Source organism: Pinus tabuliformis, chromosome 4_1, assembly GCF_031772625.1.
Source record: "Pinus tabuliformis cultivar Carrire ecotype Pingquan chromosome 4_1, CPIR1, whole genome shotgun sequence".
NCBI lineage: Eukaryota > Viridiplantae > Streptophyta > Pinopsida > Pinales > Pinaceae > Pinus > Pinus tabuliformis.
The window spans coordinates 679,665,001-679,686,439 of NC_142303.1; the positions used below are offsets into that span (position 1 = coordinate 679,665,001).

General features: G+C 37.5%; 1 protein-coding gene across 2 annotated transcripts in view; it reads left to right on the forward strand.

Annotated features, from left to right (window-relative positions):
- The window catches only part of LOC149177923 (replication factor C subunit 3-like), a 115,642-nt gene that overhangs the window by 76,357 nt on the left and 17,846 nt on the right, over nt 1–21,439 (forward strand). The gene's annotated exons all lie outside the window — the stretch shown is intronic.

Sequence of the window (21,439 nt, forward strand, 5' to 3'; positions counted from 1 at the left end):
TATTGATAATGGATAGTAATGACTCTTGAACGCTGGTTCAAGAGGGAGATGATCACTACTTGTTGAAAGATAAGTACCTTTTAGATTTATGTTACTTTTTTGTGATTCTATTCTTGTTTAGATGTATTGATTTGATTATTGCTTCCTGCATGAATGAGTATCTAATGCTTCTAATCTCTAGATGAGATGTGAGAAGCAGATCCTTCTTGAGGATCATCTAAAGTGCAAGAAAAGAAAGTTAGTGTAGGAAGAGAAGAGCTAGTGCTAGAAAAAGGAAAGAGGCACGTGATTAAAAGTTGACAAAGTGATCTAGTTGCCATGGACAAATAAGAGCTACAAGTTGCATAAGTATCTGAGGAATACAAGGTAAGTATAGTGTATTGTTCAGTGTTGTGATTAAGTTGCAAGATTGGAAGGCAAGCTAAGCCCTAAGGTATGTCACCTTGATAAATGACGCATGCATACATATGAAAGTAAGTTTGATTTTTGGCACATGTGACATATTGGTGCACTTGATACTGCTTGTGATAAGCATGATAACCTTAATGATGAAAGTGTAACAATAAGATGGATACTCAGGATCTTCTTGTTGACCTTATTTTTGATAAAGCTTAGAAAATATGAATGGGTGCCTTGACTTGATATGATAAAGAAGTAATGTAGTGATTGTGATCCTTGAAGTATGATGATACACTTGTCAGTTGCCCTAATTATATGACACTAATCCTTGATAGAAGTTTGATGTCATATGTGATGTCGAAGTCGCTGATGATAATATGTTATGACTATGGTGAATATATGTTTTAGAACCTGATATAGTTTGACTCTGTGACCTGATAGTGTTGCTGATGCATGACAATATTATAGAAAGGTTTATGTTTTGAATGATGATGACTGAAGTGGCTTCCCATTTAGAGGGAGAAACTTTTCATGAGATTTTAATACCTATTATTATTTGAAAAGAAGGTTCTAGACATGAATAAACATTTGATGTTGTTGAAAAAGGTTTTGGCAGGTTTTGATTTTAGGAGAGAAGATTTCTCCTAGTCCAAGCCCCAACCATTAGGAGAAAGGATTAAGGGTGCGGTTATAATCCTTCCAATAGCACAGAAGAAGGCCTATGGGTGCGGTTGACACTGTAGGACACACAAACTAAAATATTATGCATAAGACCAGGAGCACAATAGGAATATCACAGAGCTGCATACATGGAACAGATGATGGAGAGTTCTATGAGCAGGGAGGTTTTTAAGATCTACATAATTTTGACTTATTAAAGTGAATGTGAATGTCTTGGCCAATCTTGTGTTTGGAGGGGATTGAAATATGCATATTAGTATGTTGTTTGCCTTAACTTGGTCACTTGAGCTAGTATATGATAGTAGTTCGTAACAATTGCAAGGGTTTGACAAGCTTTAGCTTATTGAATTGACTTGATATAGATGAGTAGTATTGGAATTTTTACATGATGCTTGAAAATTCATATATATGTTTCGGCTTATGGATTGATTGAATTCACAATGAAAACAATTTAGGTTTTGACTTGGTACTTGATAATGGTGATTTTCCTTGATGTGGAATGCTAATGCTATGTGGGCATAATGACTTTTAGTGACTAATATTGGTATTCGATGTTGATTCAGTATTTGCATCATTGGAGCTAGACACATTGGTTGAAGTGTAAACAATTATGATTCAATATGTAGTGATCTCACAATGTATGGATAAAACTTTTATGACTTATCCTGGTGTATACATTCACATCTAGGGACATAAATAATTCATATTATGATTATGTGGATGGTCTGATGAAGTTTGATATTGCTTAATGATAGTTGTTGACCTCACAATAGATAAAGTTGTAACCTGATATTTGGGTGTGAGCTCTACCTGACTCTTGGACTGAAGAGTTTGACAGTGATACTGGCAGGAACTTTTATAGCTTTGATATTAGTTTTGGTTTGGCATTTAAGGCTTGATAAACAATCCTAGTTGATTTGATTGCACAATATTAATTTGTTTGAGGCTGAGCATATTGGTTTGGTCAGTATTATGTTTGCAGAAAGCATTGTATGGTTTGAAGCAAGCTTCCCAAGTCTGGCATGTCCACATTGACAGTTACCTGGTGAAGCCTAGAAGATGTGTCGATTCAAATCTCTGCTTCAAAAGTGGTCCAAGGTATGCCTTTTATTTTGGTTTTATACGTTAACGATCTATTCTTAGAAGGTAACAAGCCTTTGATGATCAAAGTAAGAGGGAGTTGGCCTCTGAGATCAAGATGGAAGATCTTGGCATGATGCACTACTTTCTAAGATTAGAATTTTGGAAAAGGAAAAGATGTCGTAAAGTTATTGGGCATGATGAAATACAAATCCTTGGACACCCCGATGGAATTAAATTTCAAGAAGTTATGCAGAGTTATTGCTGAACCTGACTTGGCAACCGACAATTAATTGAAGCGTTGATGTTCCTTGTAACACCCATCTAGACATATGTTGTGCAAAGAATGACTTGAGTCAATTCATGATTAAGTTGCTTCATACACATTGGGTTGCCGCCAAGCACATTTTTGATATACGCATGGGACGATCAATGTTGGTCTGAAATATACTTCCAGGGATATGTGACTGCATAGATACACTAATGATGATTGGGATGGAAAGCATTATTGACAAGAAGAGCACATCTATGTGCTGCTTTAGTTTGGAATTTGCCATGACATTTTGATGAGCAAGAAATAGAAGTTCGTAGCTTTAAGCACGATCGAGGTTGAGTACATGGTTACTAGCATGACTAGCTGTGGGGCAATTTGGTTGAGGAAGCTCTTTGGTTAGCCTTTTGATCAGATTCTGGATATGACAATGATATATTGTGGAAATATTAAGTAGGATATGCTTGGCAGAGAATCCCGTATATAGCTGGGACTGAGATATCTTCATATATAGAGGCAATGTTACTGTATGAGACAAGCTTAATGTTAAAATTGGCAACTAAGGCAAAACTTCATGTGGGTCATCTTATTCATGGCTGATAATATTTTTATTAGATTCCTCTCATCGAGAGGTGTAGGATTGATATAAAGATCATCCGATTTCGATAAGTATTCATGAAGATATGAATTTATTTTGATTATGGAATTATTATCAAGCCGACCTACAACTCATGTAGTCTCAAAAGCCCAACAATCGCATCTATTCAAACACCAACATTGTGTATAAATACAGGAGGACTTTTCCTCATTTGGACTCACTCATCTCATCACATCTCTGTCTCTCTATTGCGCAGAAAAGAGTCTCTTCTCTACTGCGCAGAAAATGGTCTCTCCCTCACATGTGAAGCCGGAAGCTGCTGAAACTGAAGCTACAACTGCAGAAGTAAAGATTGACCTGTGTGGACTAGAAGATCTCCTCATCTGAATTGCGCTGTAGGTTCATTTGAACCTCCTCTGAAAGCAACAACTTTTGGTGGTGGAATCAAGTCAATTCGACGGGCGGTTTGCAAGATATCGACTGCCCTAGTTTGAAGCTGGAAGCTGCTGAAACTGAAGCTGCAACTGCAGAAGTAAAGATTGACCTGCATGGACTAGAAGATCTCCTCATCTGAACTGCGCTGTAGGTTCATTTGAACCTCCTATGGAAGCCGCAATGTTTGGTGGTGGAATCAAGCTGATCTGACAGTCGGTTTGTGAGATATTGTCTGCTCTAGTTTGATGATGAAGCCGCTAATGTTGATGCCGCTGATTTAGGGTTTGCTACTGCTGATATGAATAAGATTTATTGTACTATTTCTCTCTGCTGAATTATTGAAGATAAAAGAAGATTTGATCAAAGGGTTTCCCCACACATTGTGGGGTTTGTCCCTAGCTAGCCGCCACATCTTGTGTCTCGTCTTGGCTTGTTTTTTGTCGATTGTTTAATGTTCTATTTGCACTTTACTTTATGTACATGTGATTGCTAATCTGTGGAATATAATAAGAAAAAGAAGTAAACTATTATAAGCATAGAACATACCATAACTTAACACTTAAGCTTGTGGTTGCGGCTTCCGTGAGAGGGAGGATGAATAAGGTATTCTTTTGTGACATATATTTATTCTAACATGATTTGATGTAATGTCCTCCATGAGCGGGAAAACAAAATGCATGAGACAGTGTGATTGAGCTATTTTAAGCAAGTACCAAATATGAGCACGTTGATATGTTTCTGACCTACAAAGAGCGGGGTTGATTGAGGACACTACGACAACTCTTCCCCCTTGTTTGAGCTCCTAAGGTATGAATTGAGATGTAGGGCTCTTGGTGTTGAGGGATCTATGGACAATAGGGTATCACCCATATTTGTCACCCATAGGATGGAAGATGTAGCTCCCTTATCTTGGTCTAGCAGAGTATACCGCATTTTGCATCATACCCACACGCTGTGCTTATTGGGATTGTAGCTCCCCATCTAGCCAACGGGTTAAGAAGGCTTGGGGGTGTGTGATCCTTACCTTTGGTAAGTCAGGTATCTCACCCAAGCTTATGATGCAAGGTGTTCTACCACATGAATCTTGAGGGTCATTGCAAAGAAGATCAACATGCAATAGGATGGATGAGACATTGTCTCTTGCCTATTACCTGACATAGGGTGGAAGATGTATGCTTCCCTATGAGATGAATTGAGGTGAGAGTGCCCCATAGGACCTTCCTCATTTTCATTGGATTCCGGGTTGAGATGTGCTCCTTGATGGATAGAGGGTAGTAGCTTGGACTCCCCTCCAATATCAAATTCTTCTTCTTTTAGATTTGAGAGTGTTCAACATATGAATAAATACAAATAGAGATAAGAAGAAATAAGTAGAGATGAGCAAAGATGAACAAAGATGAGCAGAAATGAGCCGAGATATGCAGTGACGACATTTGTTGATGAGATACATGTCATGGGTGATACATTGCAGTTGGTAATTTCTCCCTAGTTGAGAGGGAGTGTTAATTTTGGAAACTCGAACAAATTCCCTCCTTTGGACAATCTTCCTCATCAAGGAAGACCCTTACTAGCCTTGGGAAGAATTTAATTTGGTTAAGGAAAAATATATTTTAATATGGAAACCCCCATGTGCACAAAAAGGACAGGTCGACCCAAAAGAGAAATTTGACACCCTTGGATAACTATAAATACAAGTCAAGTGGCCCTCATTTAGAGATCATCAATCTTTCTTCTTTCTTTGTTTTGGCTCGCATAGGTTTGAGGTTAACGCGACCTCTTTAGGCCTGTCAAAACACAGAAATTCAACCTCTTTCTTCTTTGCTGCAACTCTAAGGCTGTCTAGGTTAATTCCTCTTGGCCTGTTCTATTTAGGTCCATAAGTATGTCCTTTGTTGTTCAAGTGATCTCCAACAACCACTTAACATTAAATTAGAATATTAAATTCACCTCCTTGGGTTCCAAGCCCATTCCTTTGTGTCAAAACCCCAAACTTGGGTATTTTGCCCACAAAGCCCCCAAGGTCTCCACTCAGAAATACCTTATGAGCTACCAATTTTGAACATGTTTGAATGTAGTTCTCATAAGCTGTAGAGGTATCACTATATTCAACAATGCTAGATGCCATTGCAACGATTGAGTCTCTAGATAATGTTGACCAATTGTCAATCTAAAGTAACATAACTTTGGATCACTAGTACCCTGCCAAACTCCATCATCCCTCAAGTTATAATCATGGGCCAAAATTGTCGACGACCCATGATTGTGGGTGTCTCACCCATGCACCTCAAAACTTATAAGAACTACTCCATCAATGTTAACTAGGTCAACGCCCTCTTTCTAAAAGAATCCTTAAGCAAAAGTATCATCAATTTCAACTTGTTGATGTTTGTATTTCAGGCAAGTACTTCTACACAGGCCTAAGTATGAAGGCATGTGAAAGTTGCTTGATTACGTCTTAGCCTTAGCAATTATTTTATTTATTAAAGTGATTTCTTTTTATGAGAAAAGAGAGTTTAATCTAATGAAATGCAAAGGTTATCTGCAATAATGAATTAGAAAAATCACAACTGTTGATCTCAAGTGATGTTGAGATTTAATCTTAATTATCAATCACCTTGGGGATTAGGGTTGTTAATTTAGTAACTCAAACTTATAAATAGAACGTCGGGCTAAGGGCGAAGACATATTATTGAGCACAAGACACATTGAGACAATTGAGGATCTCACTGATGGAGTGGAGAAGGATATTAACTGAAGTGTGCAACTACTAGAAGGAGAAAATGAAGAGCATCAAGACAAAAATATAGAACAAGTGATTTTGTAGTAGAGAAGGCACACATGTGTGCTATAGATTGATCCCAAGAAACCATACAATGTGGCCAAGGGGTGAAAACTGCTCAAAAATTTGCACGTGTGTGGGTAGGTTGTAGCAGTGTGTGGGCAGGTGAAAACCAAACTTAAGTGGTACATTGTGTGGGAGTAATATTGAGGGCTGAAGAAAAATTTCTCAACTAGAAGTTTCTAGGTTTTGGTGTGTGATTTTGCCTTGGTGTCCATTTATGTTCCCTTTTGGTAAGGGTTTTTTATGTTGGAGATTTGATAAATGAAAAAAAAAATCAAAATGGAATTTTTTTCTGCATGTTTGTTAATGAAATTGGCTTATTGAATTTTTGCTTCCATGGAAAATTATTTTTTTTATCTACTAGTTAAAATTCTCGTTGTACATTTTGTTTAGCAAGCCGAAAAATTAAATTTGAACAAGGAAAATTGCTAGGAAACAATTTGTCGTTTATTGGGGGAGAAAATTAACACTTCCTTTATTCGAGAGAGTCTGACAACCTTGTTCTTGTACTCTACAATAGTCCTATCAACTACAAGCCTAAAATCACTGCTTGATTCCACAATAGGGGTTCTAAACTTGTCTTCATGGTATCTTTCCATACATGCTCTACATTTGCCTCAAGTCTACAATTCTCTCACCAAAATATAAAAGTGCCACATGATCTACATGCAATCTCCAAAGGGCATCATTTAAGCACGCCTCTGGTCAAAGTCCTTGGACTAACTAAATTACAATCATTGATTGTGCAATGCTATCTTTCAAATGCAACTTTTCATTGATCATTTTTCATACAAGAAATGGAAAGAAGATTCTTCAACATGAGAACAAATAAAACATCACGCAATTCAAGAACGTTAGTTAATGGCATATTGAACGAAATGAAGTTCACTTATCTCACATGATCAGTAGCATCTTTGCTCAACTCCACACCTTTACCTCTCCCTCTTTCTCCTAATGTATGCTAAATAATGTTTTATCATAAGTCACATGTCTTGATCCCCCATCGTCAACATACAATCCAGTATTAGACACAGTGATAAAAGATAAACAAGAGGTCGTGGAGGAGGTCATCTCAAATTGAGATGGATTTTAATCTACATCCGCAAGGCTGCAACAATACCAATTGAACATTGGTTGGCATTCCCATACTTCCGATATTGGTGAGCATAGTGTATCATCTCATGACATTAGAAAGACATCCCTACTCAATTCATTCCTTGTTTCTTTCTCAACATGCTCCCAAATCTTCACTTTCTCTAAAAGCATCTTTAGTCCAAGCTTCCAAGGGGTGAAATTAGAAACTCGATAAAATTTGTCGCTCTTTAAGTCGAAATTTACACTTCTTCAAGATTTAATCTACCTTAAAACAAAGTTCAACAATAATGAAGTAGAAGTTAGAACAAGCCCTTCTAGTGCCTACATGCTTCTCCCAAGTGTCCTTTGTTTTTATACTCAAACAACTTGTACAAGACCAACGCACCACTTCAAAGCAATGTTACCATAATCGGATCGATCATCAAACTTGTTGACCCCATAAATAAGAATTGGATTGATTTCGTAAAAAATGGACAAAAAAATTGGTTGACCAAAAAATATATAAAGTATTCAAATTAAAAAAGAAAAAACATATGTTTCATGTGCGTCCATATGAATCCAAACCATTATACACAAATATGCAAAGTTTCTCAAATGCATGGCAAGGGTGCACATAAGCAAAATAACATCAATTGTCGTCCATATTTGAACCAAAAGTACATCAACAAAGAGGCTCTAAATGGCCTCTAGAGTCCAAAAAAATCTTGCTACAACAAATAACTACTTTTCATCAAAATCATTGTCTATATTGGGATCCTCATCATCAATATCATCCTCTAAGAAATAAAATAAGTTAGAAACAGTGTACCTTGTCAAATCAGTGGTTTTGTTTGAGTGATTGGTAAATTTGTATTAGGGTCACGACAAAGGAGTTCAAGAATCAATGCCACCAACATTGAGGTACATAGAAGTTTTGGTGCTCTTGATTAAATGCTAGTTCCATACCCTCATACATGATATAATCCGATGTAAACGTTGCAATATCACAAATCTTGAAATCTTGGAATTTGATAAGTTTTGAATGGGATCTAAAAAATTAATTTTTCCATATGAAACCTAATGATGTTGGAACCACTCTCAAACACCCCAAAACAATTAATGGTAATGTTAAAATTTTATGTAGAAGAATGAAAATCAAAGATAAAGGAGAATGTCACTTTTACTCAATGTTCCACCAAGACTCTGGTGCGGGGGGACGTGGGTGTGGGGAGACGCACAGGCGTGTGGGAGTACCCTCAAATTTTAGGAAAATTTCGGGGTTGTGGGGGGGCGTCGAGGTGTATATATATATAAAATTCAAGTTCATATTCATTGTTCAATAATGAAAGCATAAATATTAAATTGACTAATAGTAATATGGATACCAATACATTGAAAATTTAAATTTGATCCACACATAAAATTTAAATTCATAATTGAATTAATTAATGAAATACATTGATCCATCCTCATCATTCATTTTGATACATACATCATTCATATGACATACTCATTATTCATTCATACCATGAGATTCAATAAAAAAATTTAATAATGAAATATTCAAATACATTGATCCATATCATTCATCATTTTACATTCTACATTCTACATTGATTTAAAAATTAAATTCATCATTCTAGAATCTAAATTGAAAGAAAAACATGCTAGTATATTACCATATACTATATACTAGACACTGAAATTTTGAGGGGGGGCGCACAGACACACCCCTTTTGGGGAGTCTCGTTCCCCACATTGGGGAAACACAACCCTTTGCGTCTCCTCAAGACTCCCCAAAAACGGTGCGTGGGGAAACGTACCCCCAGTAGACTCCCTGTCCTGGGTGCATGGGGTGCGAGGGGTGCGTGCACCCGACCTTGGGGGATGCGTCCCCATGGAACACTGCTTTTACTTAATTACTAGAGTGATTGAATTGAAGGGGTGGGGTCTCTTTAAATTAACATCATTAGTGCACTAGAGTCTAGTATTGTGATTTAAGGCCAATTCTATATTGAAATGGCTAGTTCTAGTGCTAAATCAATTGTTTTGGTACATGGCTGGCAAAAAATGGTTCATAGCATTCGATTAGATTGGTTTTGCCTTTATTTCACACCTTCCGCTAGCTTCGGCTTTGTTAGCGCCTCTTAGCCAAGCCGTACTGAACCCAATTTAGATACCCATTGGAAGAAGCAATGCAAAGAAGTTTCTTTTGAATAAATTACCAGATGGTTGTATGATGCAGATATCCCCTTCAATGTTACTTGCTCATCTTATTACCGAGCTATGTGGGACTCTGTTGTTGTTGCATGAAAGGTCTTGAAAGGCCCTAGTATGCATGAGTTGAGGTGATTTCTTTTGCAAAAAGAGGTTTTATCTATAGGTGAATGTTTGAAGGAGTTTAGAGAGTCATGGGCCAACATAGGTTGTACTATCATGTTGGATGTGTTGAAAATGTTGTTGAAGAATCTGGGGCAAATTAGTGTAGTGTGATTCTTCGTTACTTGATAACAGTTTGTGGAGTCTTTTTACTTTTCTTGTTAGCTTATTCTTCTTCTTCTTCTTATTAGTGCATATGTGTGTACTTCATCAAACTGCTACCAAAACATAAAAACAAGAACACAAGATGTTGGTTGTCTACTAGGGCCAAAACCTCTCTACTCTTGAGAGGAAAACCCTTTAGTGAATTTCTCTTATTGAAGCTTCTATTGATCAATGCCAAACCCTAGACCCCTGACAAAGAGATCCTCCAAGCACAAGTCAAGTCTTCACTCCTTTCTGCACCATACTCTGGCACTTCTTCCGGCACTTTGTTTCTCGACACTTTGTCCTTCTTCCTCCTGCACCTCGTTCTTCTTTCACCTTATTGTAACTTTGTAGTCCTTGCTTTAGAGAAGATGATGAGACCCTTCTCCTTATGATGGTTCCTTTCACCAATCAACTAACTTGGATGACTTTAATGTAGGGTTGTTGTGACTGCAGAAAGAGATTTGATTCTCGCACGTATGATTGTTTTCTACCCTAGAAAATAATCCCTTTAACTTTGATCTTGTTCCTTCTTCCTTCGTTGGTGAGGGCTTCTCCTTCGCTCTTAGATGGAGGCCTTGCAGACCTTAGTTTCTAACCCAAACAGTGATAAGGATTGAGCTGATGTATTACTGCTGTTATAGCTGCAAAGAGACCTCCTTCCTTTGCACGTGCGGCTATGTATGACCCTAAGAACAATCTCTTAACCTTTGCTGTTTCTTCTCCTTTCTTCGCTGCACCCTTTAGACCTTTTTCCTTGACTTCCTTCGTTCCTTCTTCACTTCTTTCTCTTGCGGATTTCAGAGCTCAAGTTATGTGTTGTATGTGGAGTGGACAACCTCTATAAATAGAGGTCTGTCCCTCCTATTTAGGCCAACTTGTCTGTCCTTTAGGCCGACTTGTTTGGCTGCTTGTGGGCCTACTTGTAGAGTGGACTTCAGATGGTTCTTTGGTGGAGTTGTGAGCATGAATGAGCTTCTTGATGGTGCCATTGCTAGGAGGAGACTTGTGACTTTGCTTGGAGGTGTTCTCTTGACCATAATACATATACATACAACGTATAACTTGCCCTTAAGGTCTTCAACTTATTCTTTTGACTATTTGACTCCCCTATAACACTTTAAATAGTGCTAGACCTATTTCAATGAGCAAGAAACTCATTGACATGTATTATAAAAATAATATTTCTTTTCTTGAATAAGTACAAATATCAAAGTTTCGTTTATGAAGACCGAACCTAGTTACCTTTCCTTCAACAAATGTGACTAGTGTCGGTCTACATAATGTAACTCAAATGTACTGTTGAAATATTTATTATATTTATTTATTGCATTCATTATTATTATTAATTTTCTAGCCAAAGCATGTTCTTCATGCTTTTGGGGTTTATTGAGTCAAAATAAAATTTGTCATGAATCAAACAAATGTACTTGAGGCAAAGTCCCATTTGGACTATTTGTATGAAAAGAAAAATATTTTATTTTGAGTCAAACAAGCCAATTTGTCACCCACAAGACCAAGTCGGTCGTGCCTCGACAAGTAGGCCTAGAAGAGGCACCTATTCGACCTCTTGGATAACTATAAATAAAAGACACTTCGATCTCATTTGATCACTCATTACACTCATCCATTCTTGTGCCAAATTGAAGAAGAAAAATAGCGAAGGTCAAGGAGAGAGAAGAGAAATCAAAAGAGAGAAGAACTCTATTTTTTTGCTTGTTTTTGTTCACACATGCGAATGTGCTGGGCGACTTTGTGAATTATAGGTTTGAATTTATGTGTTTGACCAGACTCAACAAGGTTTGACCAACGTTGACTTTTATTGACTTTGATTTGATTGGAGGAGATTTGAAGGAAGGTTGACTTCAGTCTTGGTCTTGGGTCTAGGATATCTCACTTTGATCTAATTCTATAAGAAGAGGATTTGTTTGGGTTTTCCCTCTTGTGGGGTTTTGCCCTGCCTTGGAGCTTACATCTTTGTGTTCTTTGTCTTTTATGTACTTTATATTTTGGTAATTGCTTGATGAAGAAGATATAATAAAAGAAATAAAATCCAACAAATATTCACAAGTAATTATCAAGAGGAATAAACCCTAATCTACCAACATATTGATTTCTAAGCAGGATGGATGTTTTGATGGAAAGAATCGTACTATCATAAATTTGTTTGTTTCTTGCCCGTAAGGATCCATGTTTCTGAAATCAGTTGATGGATCTTATAGGGTGAAAGATGCAAGCTTGTTATTTAAGCGTTTGAATGTGACAGTTAGGATAGCGGAGGAGCAAAATGCTGTTTAGGTCATCACAAATAATGCCTCAATCTATGTTCTTGTTGGTAAGATGCTTGAGTCCCAATATAGGACCATATTTTGGATCCCACTTGCTACAAATTGCATGGCCCTCATGCTCGAGGACATAAACAAAGTGAATTGGATAAAGAATACTGTAGAGCATGTTAAGTGCGTCGCAAAATACATCTACATCCACTCACAAGTATTGAGCCTAATGAGGAATATCAAGAATGGCAAAGTGCTTGTTAGGCCTGCGTTCACGAGATTTGCAACTCACTTTCTCATAATGCAATTTCTCCCTTCACAAGCACAAAACTCGTAGTAAGTGTTTTCAAGTGATGATTGTAATGTATCTTAGGGGGCTCACAAACTGGATGGGAAAGACAACACAAATAAAATTTTGACAACATTTTCTGGAAAAGAGTAGTAGGGATTGGGAAAAACTATTTGTTACATCTACGAGGCTATGGATCAAACAAATGAGCATAGAATAGTAGCCTACAATGATAGAGTAGGTAAGTATGGGTCTATTTGGGTGATCATTGATAATAGATGGAACAGTGAACCCCGTCGCCCTATCCATTTAGTTGGGTATTTCTTGGACCCAAACTATCATTACAAGGTTTGGATAGGAGAAGATCAGATTGAGGAGGTCAAAGCTGGATTTTACGAGTCCTTGGAGCACACGGTCCTTGACGAGTTTGAGCAATTGCAAATACATTGATTGATTAATGCTTTCACTAGTGTCACACGTACCTTTGGCAAAAATGTAGCTAAAACCAAAACCCTCAATCTCCAAAGTGATAGATGGGAATGATTAATTCCTAACCTACTTAGATCAATGGTAGAGATTAGATCTAAGTCACTTAAGTAATTAAATTATGTATTCTTAGAAATTTAGCTCAACAACCAACATTAATCAATTAAATTAATTAATGTGCTTTTCCTAAGTTAGACTTAGTAAAGAAATCATATTAATCACTCTCCTTAAGAAAGCACATAAAGAGACAATCTGACATCTTTTGCATGCTAGACACCTTGCTTATGCAGAAGCACCTGTTTGAGTTGATAACATGAACATGATGCGAGGGCATGATGAGAATTAGTAAGATGGAAAAGATAAGGTACATTAAAGTAATCATAACTCCTATTGTAGGAGTCGTTTCTGTTTCCTCTTTGTACTTCTATTTTTAGAAGACATTATAATTATTTCACCAATCCTAGCACATAATAATTTTGGTTCTATGAATTCTTTTTATAGATACCTATAACACAATATGATATTTATTGTCCAAGCAATTTATCTTGCATTTTGCTTTCTTGTGCAAGTGGTCATTGCTGTCATTATCATGCACATAACAACTCATGACATTCATGTTAAATGGAGTTAGAGGAGGAAGGGGTTCAACCAGATTTATTAGGTGCACTAAATTTGGTAGAGGGACCCACACGTGGGATCAAGGCGCAATTATACTTATTTTATTATTCCTTGACTTAGGAAAATTTAAATTTTCCTATAGTCAAGAATTAGAGTGATCACAACCGTCCAAGGAGATTTAATCTTAGCCCTTTGTGGAAATTGTGAGCCCATGTCAATATTTAAGAGGGAGAAAGGGCGTTCACTTGGATCATTTATGCACTAGACACTTGGTGGCTAAAGGAAACAATAAGAGAACACTTTTGGCTAGGGTTTCAGTGATCTCTGACTTCATATCAATGTAGATTAAGGGAGAAAGAGAGGCACTCAAGCTTCAGATCTTACCCAACATCCAATATACTTCATCTAGGCCATATTCAAGGTGTAGAAGAGGTCGTATTCATGCCATACAAAGCTGTACGAATTCGTACAATGTATAGGTTCACTGGGCCATGAGGTTGAGAGAGGGTGTATCAATGTGTTGATGAATTTGCAGAGCCAAAGGGAAGTTTTCCCTTTATTGTTATATTTTTCTGAACAATACTTTTGCTGAAGCAACCTAATAGAAGCCCCACCAAGTTTGTAGGTTTTCCCCTAGTTGGGGTCTACTGGGTAAAATTTATTGTGTTCAATTTTATGGTGAGTTTTCTTCTTTTGTTCCTTATTTTTCTGCTGCATGCTAGTTAGTAAACTCAATATATTTGTGGATTAAAGTTAAAGTTCAGTTTTCAGCTCTTTTCTTAACATAGTTCATAGATTAGTTGTTGAGTTTTAAGAAAACTAACATTGTATCAAATCCACATCTCTAAGTGAAGACCAACACCCTTGTTTCGAACTCAAGAACAAGTTTAAGGCGCAAAGGAGAGGTGCAGTACAATTGAAGGGTTTCATTAGGGTTTCTAATAGTGTGACCTAGGGTTTTGACCCACAGAACATAGATTTTCCAATTAGGCCAACACGCTAGGGTTTTTGAAGAATTCGACCAGTAGGATGCCTTACCATGGTTTGAGACTAGAACACAGTTTTGGAGGGAGAAACAAAATTTTGCTCATGGAAGGAGAGGATCACTGTGGTGCTTGAGGAGCAGGGTGTGAATGAGTTTGTGGAGAACCTAGTAGCCACACCAACCGACCCCTTGCAGTGGGCTCAACATAACAAGAATGATGCCAGAGCAAGAAGGATCATTCTTGAGGGAGTCAAAGACCACATTGTACCAAATATTTCCGGCAAGAAGACTGCCAAATAAATGCGGACAACCATTTTGAACTTATACAAGGGCTCCAGTGAGGCTAGAAAACTTTTGCTAAAGGACAAGCTCAAAAATATCCAAATGGGTAAGTTTGAGTCCCTAATCTCTTATCCCGCAAGGTTTACCCAAGTGAAGGACGACCTTGCCGGTGTGGGGGAGACAGTGCCTAAAGCAGACATTGTGAGTCTTGCACTATTAGGGCTTCACAAATCGTGGGATAACTATTGATATGTGGTTGTCATTGATGTCAACGAAAGCAACACCAAGAGATCCCCTACATTTTTGTCAACTAAAATGACATGGCATTTCATGATGTTTCGAGTTTGGATCCTCCTTGATGGATTCTCCTCGTCAAGCAGATTCGAGTCACTGTTTGTGAGTTTTTCCAGTTTGAAGAAGGACCCAATTTGTGGAAAAATCCCATAGGGTGTTGAGTTGGAAACATCTCTTTGGTCAAAGCTACAAGGCTCTTATTAAAAGATTAAAATATTCTTATTTATGGCAAAAGTTTATTTTGGAAGATTTTACAAATCTATTTTAAAATCATAAATAAAAAAGAAGTGGTTTTAGGCTTAAAAGGCAAACTAAGATCAACTGTCAAGGCCCTAAATTGGGCGTCTCCCTTCAAAATTTGAATTTCAAATTTGGAGTCTCCCTTCAAATTAGGAACTTTTTGCATCTTTTTGAAGCCCCTTCAAAGTCTATAAAAGAGATGAAATCTCTCCTCCAATATGTAATGAACAAAACGATTATTCTTTTGGAATTAAGATTTGAAATCTAACTTGGCCCTTATAGAGACAACGAAATATCAGGAGAGTGTTTTATTCTATGGTTTTGGAATGGTCTTGCTTTCATATTCTTGTGCAAAAGGAAGGAGTTTGGGGTCTCATTAGGGCACCATTTTCTGAGGCAAGGAGGAAGTTCTATGGCATCTCTGTCGAGTGAAGGTTGTAGAAGTTTTGCATTAAATCTTGGGTTCGTTGAGACAAGATTAAGGCATACTTGCTATACCATTCAAATCTTGCGGATCTAAGCATAAGAAACCCTTGTATGTGGTTTGAAGCTCCAGAGAATTAAGAATGAGTAGCGACAATCAATATGCGGATTAAGTTCTAGTAAGGGCTTGGCTAATTCCTATCATTCAAACTTCAAATTACAACTGTGACAATGTCCTAAGGCACCGAACTGAAGTAACCTTGAGGTGTGCGGCCTCATTTCTTATGGTTGATCCTCCAACCGCATGGAAGTTTGATGTTGAAGAACTGCCATTATCTTAGGACTGCAACTCCCGCCTTTAGAAGTCTAAATATCTGAGCTTAAGTAGCCTCCATTGCAAGCGAAGCAACATGAGAAACCATTGAACTCTGAAGCTTACAAGTGTATGTCTCGGGACTGCTCGACTCATTAACTAGAAGACACCTACAATGAAATATAAATTGTGCTATTTGTATATATCTGTGGCCTAATCAAGACTCAAGCTACGTACTAGCTAAGCCGACCTTGTAACCTATAAGTATAGAAGAAGCAACACTAAAATTTTGGCCTTGAAGTCATAGGTATGTTGATCTTATCATGATAACCAACTATTGAGTCCTCCTGTTTGAATTATTGAAGCCTCAATTAATCTATAGTAAAGAGTGAGAAGGCAGTGTTGAAAGTTAGAGTTGGATTCGAAAATACATTTTTAGCTTACAAACTGGAATGAAGTTCTTCATTGAATGATATATTGCTACTGCAAAGCTTTGACATATATAGGTTGAAAGCATTTGTGAATTAGCAAGCACTCAAAGCATTTAGAAGCATTATTTCAGTAACCTATCATTTACCAGACAGAGTCTCATCATTGTCTTGCAATGAAAGAACGAAGGATAAAAGTTGAACGACGGTAAAGACATCAGTGGTCAGACCTTAACTCCTATAGAATGCTTCATCAAAGGTGTGGCAGATAATATTGCTTGAAGTTTGGACTTTGATGACAGTAATAGGGTTCCAAACCTACAATAGCCAAGGTTTTATTTTACAGACTTCTGGATGTGTGTTAGCACGGTTAGTTTCATTTGATACCTGCTTCATTATCAGTACTCACAGAAGGACAATGTTGAAATATGTAACTAGGTTTGGTCTTCATAATGACATGTGTAATCATGATTTTATGTAATTGATGTAAAGAAGAAAAATAAAATTATTTTGTTGTACTTGAGTCATGGGTTTCATGCTCAAGGAATTTTATTTTTATAAATGAAGCTCCCAACGGGATTGGTCATCAAGTCATAAAGTCTATTGAGTCAATGTCAAGTATTGAAGGTCCATTTAGGCATTTTACACATTGTAAAAGTAGAAGTTATTTGTGTCACAAACCCTCAAAGACCTTGTCACAAGCACTCCCTCATGTTGACCTTCAAAAGGGATAGAGATTATTCTAGACTTGCATTAACACACCATTCGATCAAGCATAAAAGGATAGAAAAGAAGTGCGAAGATCACAAGAGAAGAGGTTAATCTCCAAGCGAAGGAAGGAGGATCATAATCGAGTTGATTTTGATATGTTTTGGGTTAATATACCTCACACGAGCGAGAAAAATTAGTTCTAGCCACTGCAAAAAGAGTCGAGATATCAGAGTCACACTAGAAGGTCAAATCAAGGGAGAAAATCAAGTTGGTTCTCAAGTCGAATTGCATAAGGAGTCTCCACCTAAAGCAAAGCGAATTAAGGGACAAATCCCTAACACATGTTGCAACTAGGGTTTTTGAAGAGGTCGAGAGTTGCATGTCTGATCCAAGAGTTCGAAATTTGAAGGGTAGCCAAGATCCAAAGGAAGGCAAGTCGATTTAACTAGTGTTGACTTGGGCAAAAAGAACCAGTAGTGAAGAAGGGTCTTGTGACTTGGTCTTGGAGAGGTTGTTGTGTCAAGGGTCTTGGTCTTGGTATTAGTTACATGGAGTTTCTATAAGAAGAAGAATTCATTTGGGTTTTCCTCATAAGTTGGAAAGGTTTTGGCCCTGGTTGGTCGCCTATTTTCTATGTCTCTTGTCTAATTATTGCTTATTGTTTAGTAGCTGTTTGATGAAAAAGAACACTATAATAATCTAAATAAAAGGATAACCTAACCTAAAGAAGTAAAATGTATTCACAAACAATTATCATTGCTAGAGAAATCACTCCATTCCTATTCCCTAGATTTTTCAACATGGTTCAGAGATAAGGTAACAAATCAAGGAAGGGAATTAAGGGACAAATCTCTAACACATGTTGCAACTAGGGTTTTTGAAGAGGTCGAGAGTTGTAGGTCTAATCCAAGAGTTCGAAATTTGAAGGGTAGCCGAGATCCAAAGGAAGGCAAGTCGATTTTACTAGTGTTGACTTGGGCAAAAAGAACCAGTAGTGAAGAAGGGTCTTGTGACTTGGCCTTGGAGAGGTTGTTGTGTCAAGGGTCTTGGTCTTGGTATTCGTTACATGGAGTTTCTATGAGAAGAAGAATTCATTTGGGTTTTCCTCATAAGTTGGAAAGGTTTTGGCCATGGTTGATCGCCTATTTTCTATGTCTCTTGTCTAATTATTGCTTATTGTTTAGTAGCTGTTTGATGGAAAAGAACACTATAATAATCTAAATAAAAGGATAACCTGACCTAAAGAAGTAAAATGTATTCACAAACAGTGATCATTGCTAGAGAAATCACTCCATTCCTATGCCCTAGATTTCTCAACATGGTTTCAGAGATAAGGTAACAAATCAAGGAAGGGTAGCTCATCAAGAGAAACTCAAGCATTCAAGGACCGAAACTCTAGAAGGGCATCAAAGAAGATCTTAACGATCATCTCAGCCTAATAGCATTTTTGAAGTCAAGATCTACAAGGAAGTGTCAAAACCCTAGATCGAAGAAGAAGCCTACACCAGAAGTCTTGGGATCCTCGCTCAAGTCATCATCAAAGAAAAAGGACCACAAAGATCCTACCTCTACTCAAGTTGAAGAGATCTACAAATCAAAGTAACTTGAAGTCTACTCATCCAAGAGAAGCAAGATCAAGGACGTTGTCATCATCATCAACAAGGACGTTGTCATCATCATCAAAAGTTCTAAGGTGATCTCCCTCTCGTTGGAACCAAGGATCACTCTTGAAGAAAACTATCTTCATCAAGGAGAAGTTTTCTATTATCTATATCATCACCAAATGTAAGGAGGCAGCGAGTTGAAGAAGCATCTTCACAAGTAAGTATATTTATGTCCACATTCGAACTTGTCGAAATGTCTTTTTGCAAGGAAAGAAACAAGTTAGTTGTGGCTTCAAATTTTCTTGCATGGAAGAAAAGGATGGATCTAAATCTCATAGAAAATGAGATCATGGAACATGTCAAGGGCTCAATCACCAAACCTCCAAAAGAATATGCTCAAGCACTTTCCCTATATATGAAAGGGGAAGCAAGGGCTCAAAGGATTCTCATAGAATCCATCAAGGATCCTCTTATCCCATATGTCTCTAAACAAGAAACTTCCAAAGAAATATATGACAAACTGGTAGAGTTGTTTTTTGTAAGCACTGCAGGAGAAGTAATCTCGCTAAGGCAAGAACTATACAAGCTAAGGATATCAAAAGAAGAAGGAATAGCCTCATACTTTATGAGGATATCTGAAATAAGGGATCAACTTCAAGATCTGGGAGAAATGATGCCTGGCAAAGAGATGACTACGTAGTACTAAATGCACTACCAGAGGAATGGGGTAACTTTATATCAAGCATTTATGGGAAGAAGGAAGCTACTCCATTCAAGGATTTATGGTCACTATGCAAGATTGAAGAAACAACGCTGAAGGCAAAAACTGATATAGGATCAAATGAGAAAACTCAAGCATATGCTACCATAGCAAAGAGAAAAGGGAAGTTTGGGAAATTTATTCCTCAGAAAAGAAAGAAGAACATGGGAAAGGTTCAATGCTATGGATGTCAAGAATATGGGCATTACAAGAGAGATTGTCCTAAGCTCAAGAAGGACAATAACAAAAGGGGAAGAGAAGAAGCTCATATCACCGAAGAAGTGGAGGAAGCTGAAAAAAATAATCCAAGAAAGAGGAAGTAAAAGATCTTCACTATGATTGAGATAGTCTTCCTCACCTAGTTCTTTTCAAGTTTCTGTTTTCTATTTGTTTGGTTGTATAACTATCATGATAGGAAGTACTAAGAAGCAGGACAGGATGCATCATGGCATCATAGTAGCATACAATTGAAAGCAAGAGTTCGTGACATCATCATAGAGAAGCATGAAAGATAGTTGAAAATATAAGTCTAATGCAATCACCTATAGAAGGATGTAGCTCTTGGAAACCATATTAGAAGCACAAGTAAGAATAAAGTCATCTAGTATAAAAGCTCATCATACATCATTCAAGAAAAGCATTTGCTGGATGAGGATGATCAAGGTCCTTTGCTGGAATCTTCATTGGAAGGTTTACTATGATGTCGAAAGAAGTGAAGTAGGACAAGGGATTGAAGTCCTTTCAATCAAGGAAGCTGCTGAAGGAAGTTTAGATGACCTAAAGGAAGAAATGAGGTATGTATACACATGTATATATTAAGTCATGTCATATGGTTGTAGATATTTTGAATCCTCTACTTCGAGAGCATGATCAAAAGAAATGATCCCCTCCTTTAGAAGGATGCAGGAAGGCATGGGTCACACATTGATTACATGAAATCAACATAATTAGGTCGATAGGCCTTCCTATGTATCAACAATTGTCAACACTTTTACTCTGCTCCGTTCGATCAAGTGAGACACTTTCAACCATTGATTTGAAGTCCCGCGCATCTGGCAAGCATGCACTGCGCTTTGACTGCTTTTTCCAAATATCGGTAGAGTTGCCTTCTTTTCACCTGCTGTGCATTGAACCTGGTCACTATCATCTCCTTAACTGGTCATCATCTTTATTTTCTTCGCCACTCTCATATATGATGAACAATCTTCCGATTCTTACCTGGTGAGCCATCCTGCTCTTCATTTTTCTCTTATTTTCACCGACTCATGTTAATCTGTTTTCTTTTGATTCCTTTTCTTTTCTGCGTTTGTATTGTGCTGCTGCTTTGGGCCACAGAAAATACGGATCGACCCCCTCCTGCAAAGCTTCTCTCCGCCTTTATGTGCTGCTTTGGGCCACGGTCACGGGCTTCATCGCGCTTGTGAAACCTTTTTGTTTTTTGTTTTTTTTTATTTTTATTTTTTTATTTTTTTTATTCAGTACTGCCGTTGTGAAACCTTGCCTGAACACGCCCTAGTAAAACCTTTCCTGTAAACAGATCTTGCAGGGTTTCCACCATAAATTTATTCCGATACTTTTGTTTTACAACGGGATGTCTTGACCTTCCATAGGCTTAACATTCATACTCCATTTTAGGGCAGGGATATAGATTTATCTTGCAGGATGTATTCTTATTCTCTCAGATATTGAAATTTTGGGATCATATTTTGATGGCATTGTAGAATTCGTCTGACACTTGAATGCCCGATAATGGGACTACCGTGGACTTCATTAAAATACCAGATTCACACAAACTGTCAATGCTGATATGTTATGGTTGGGCAG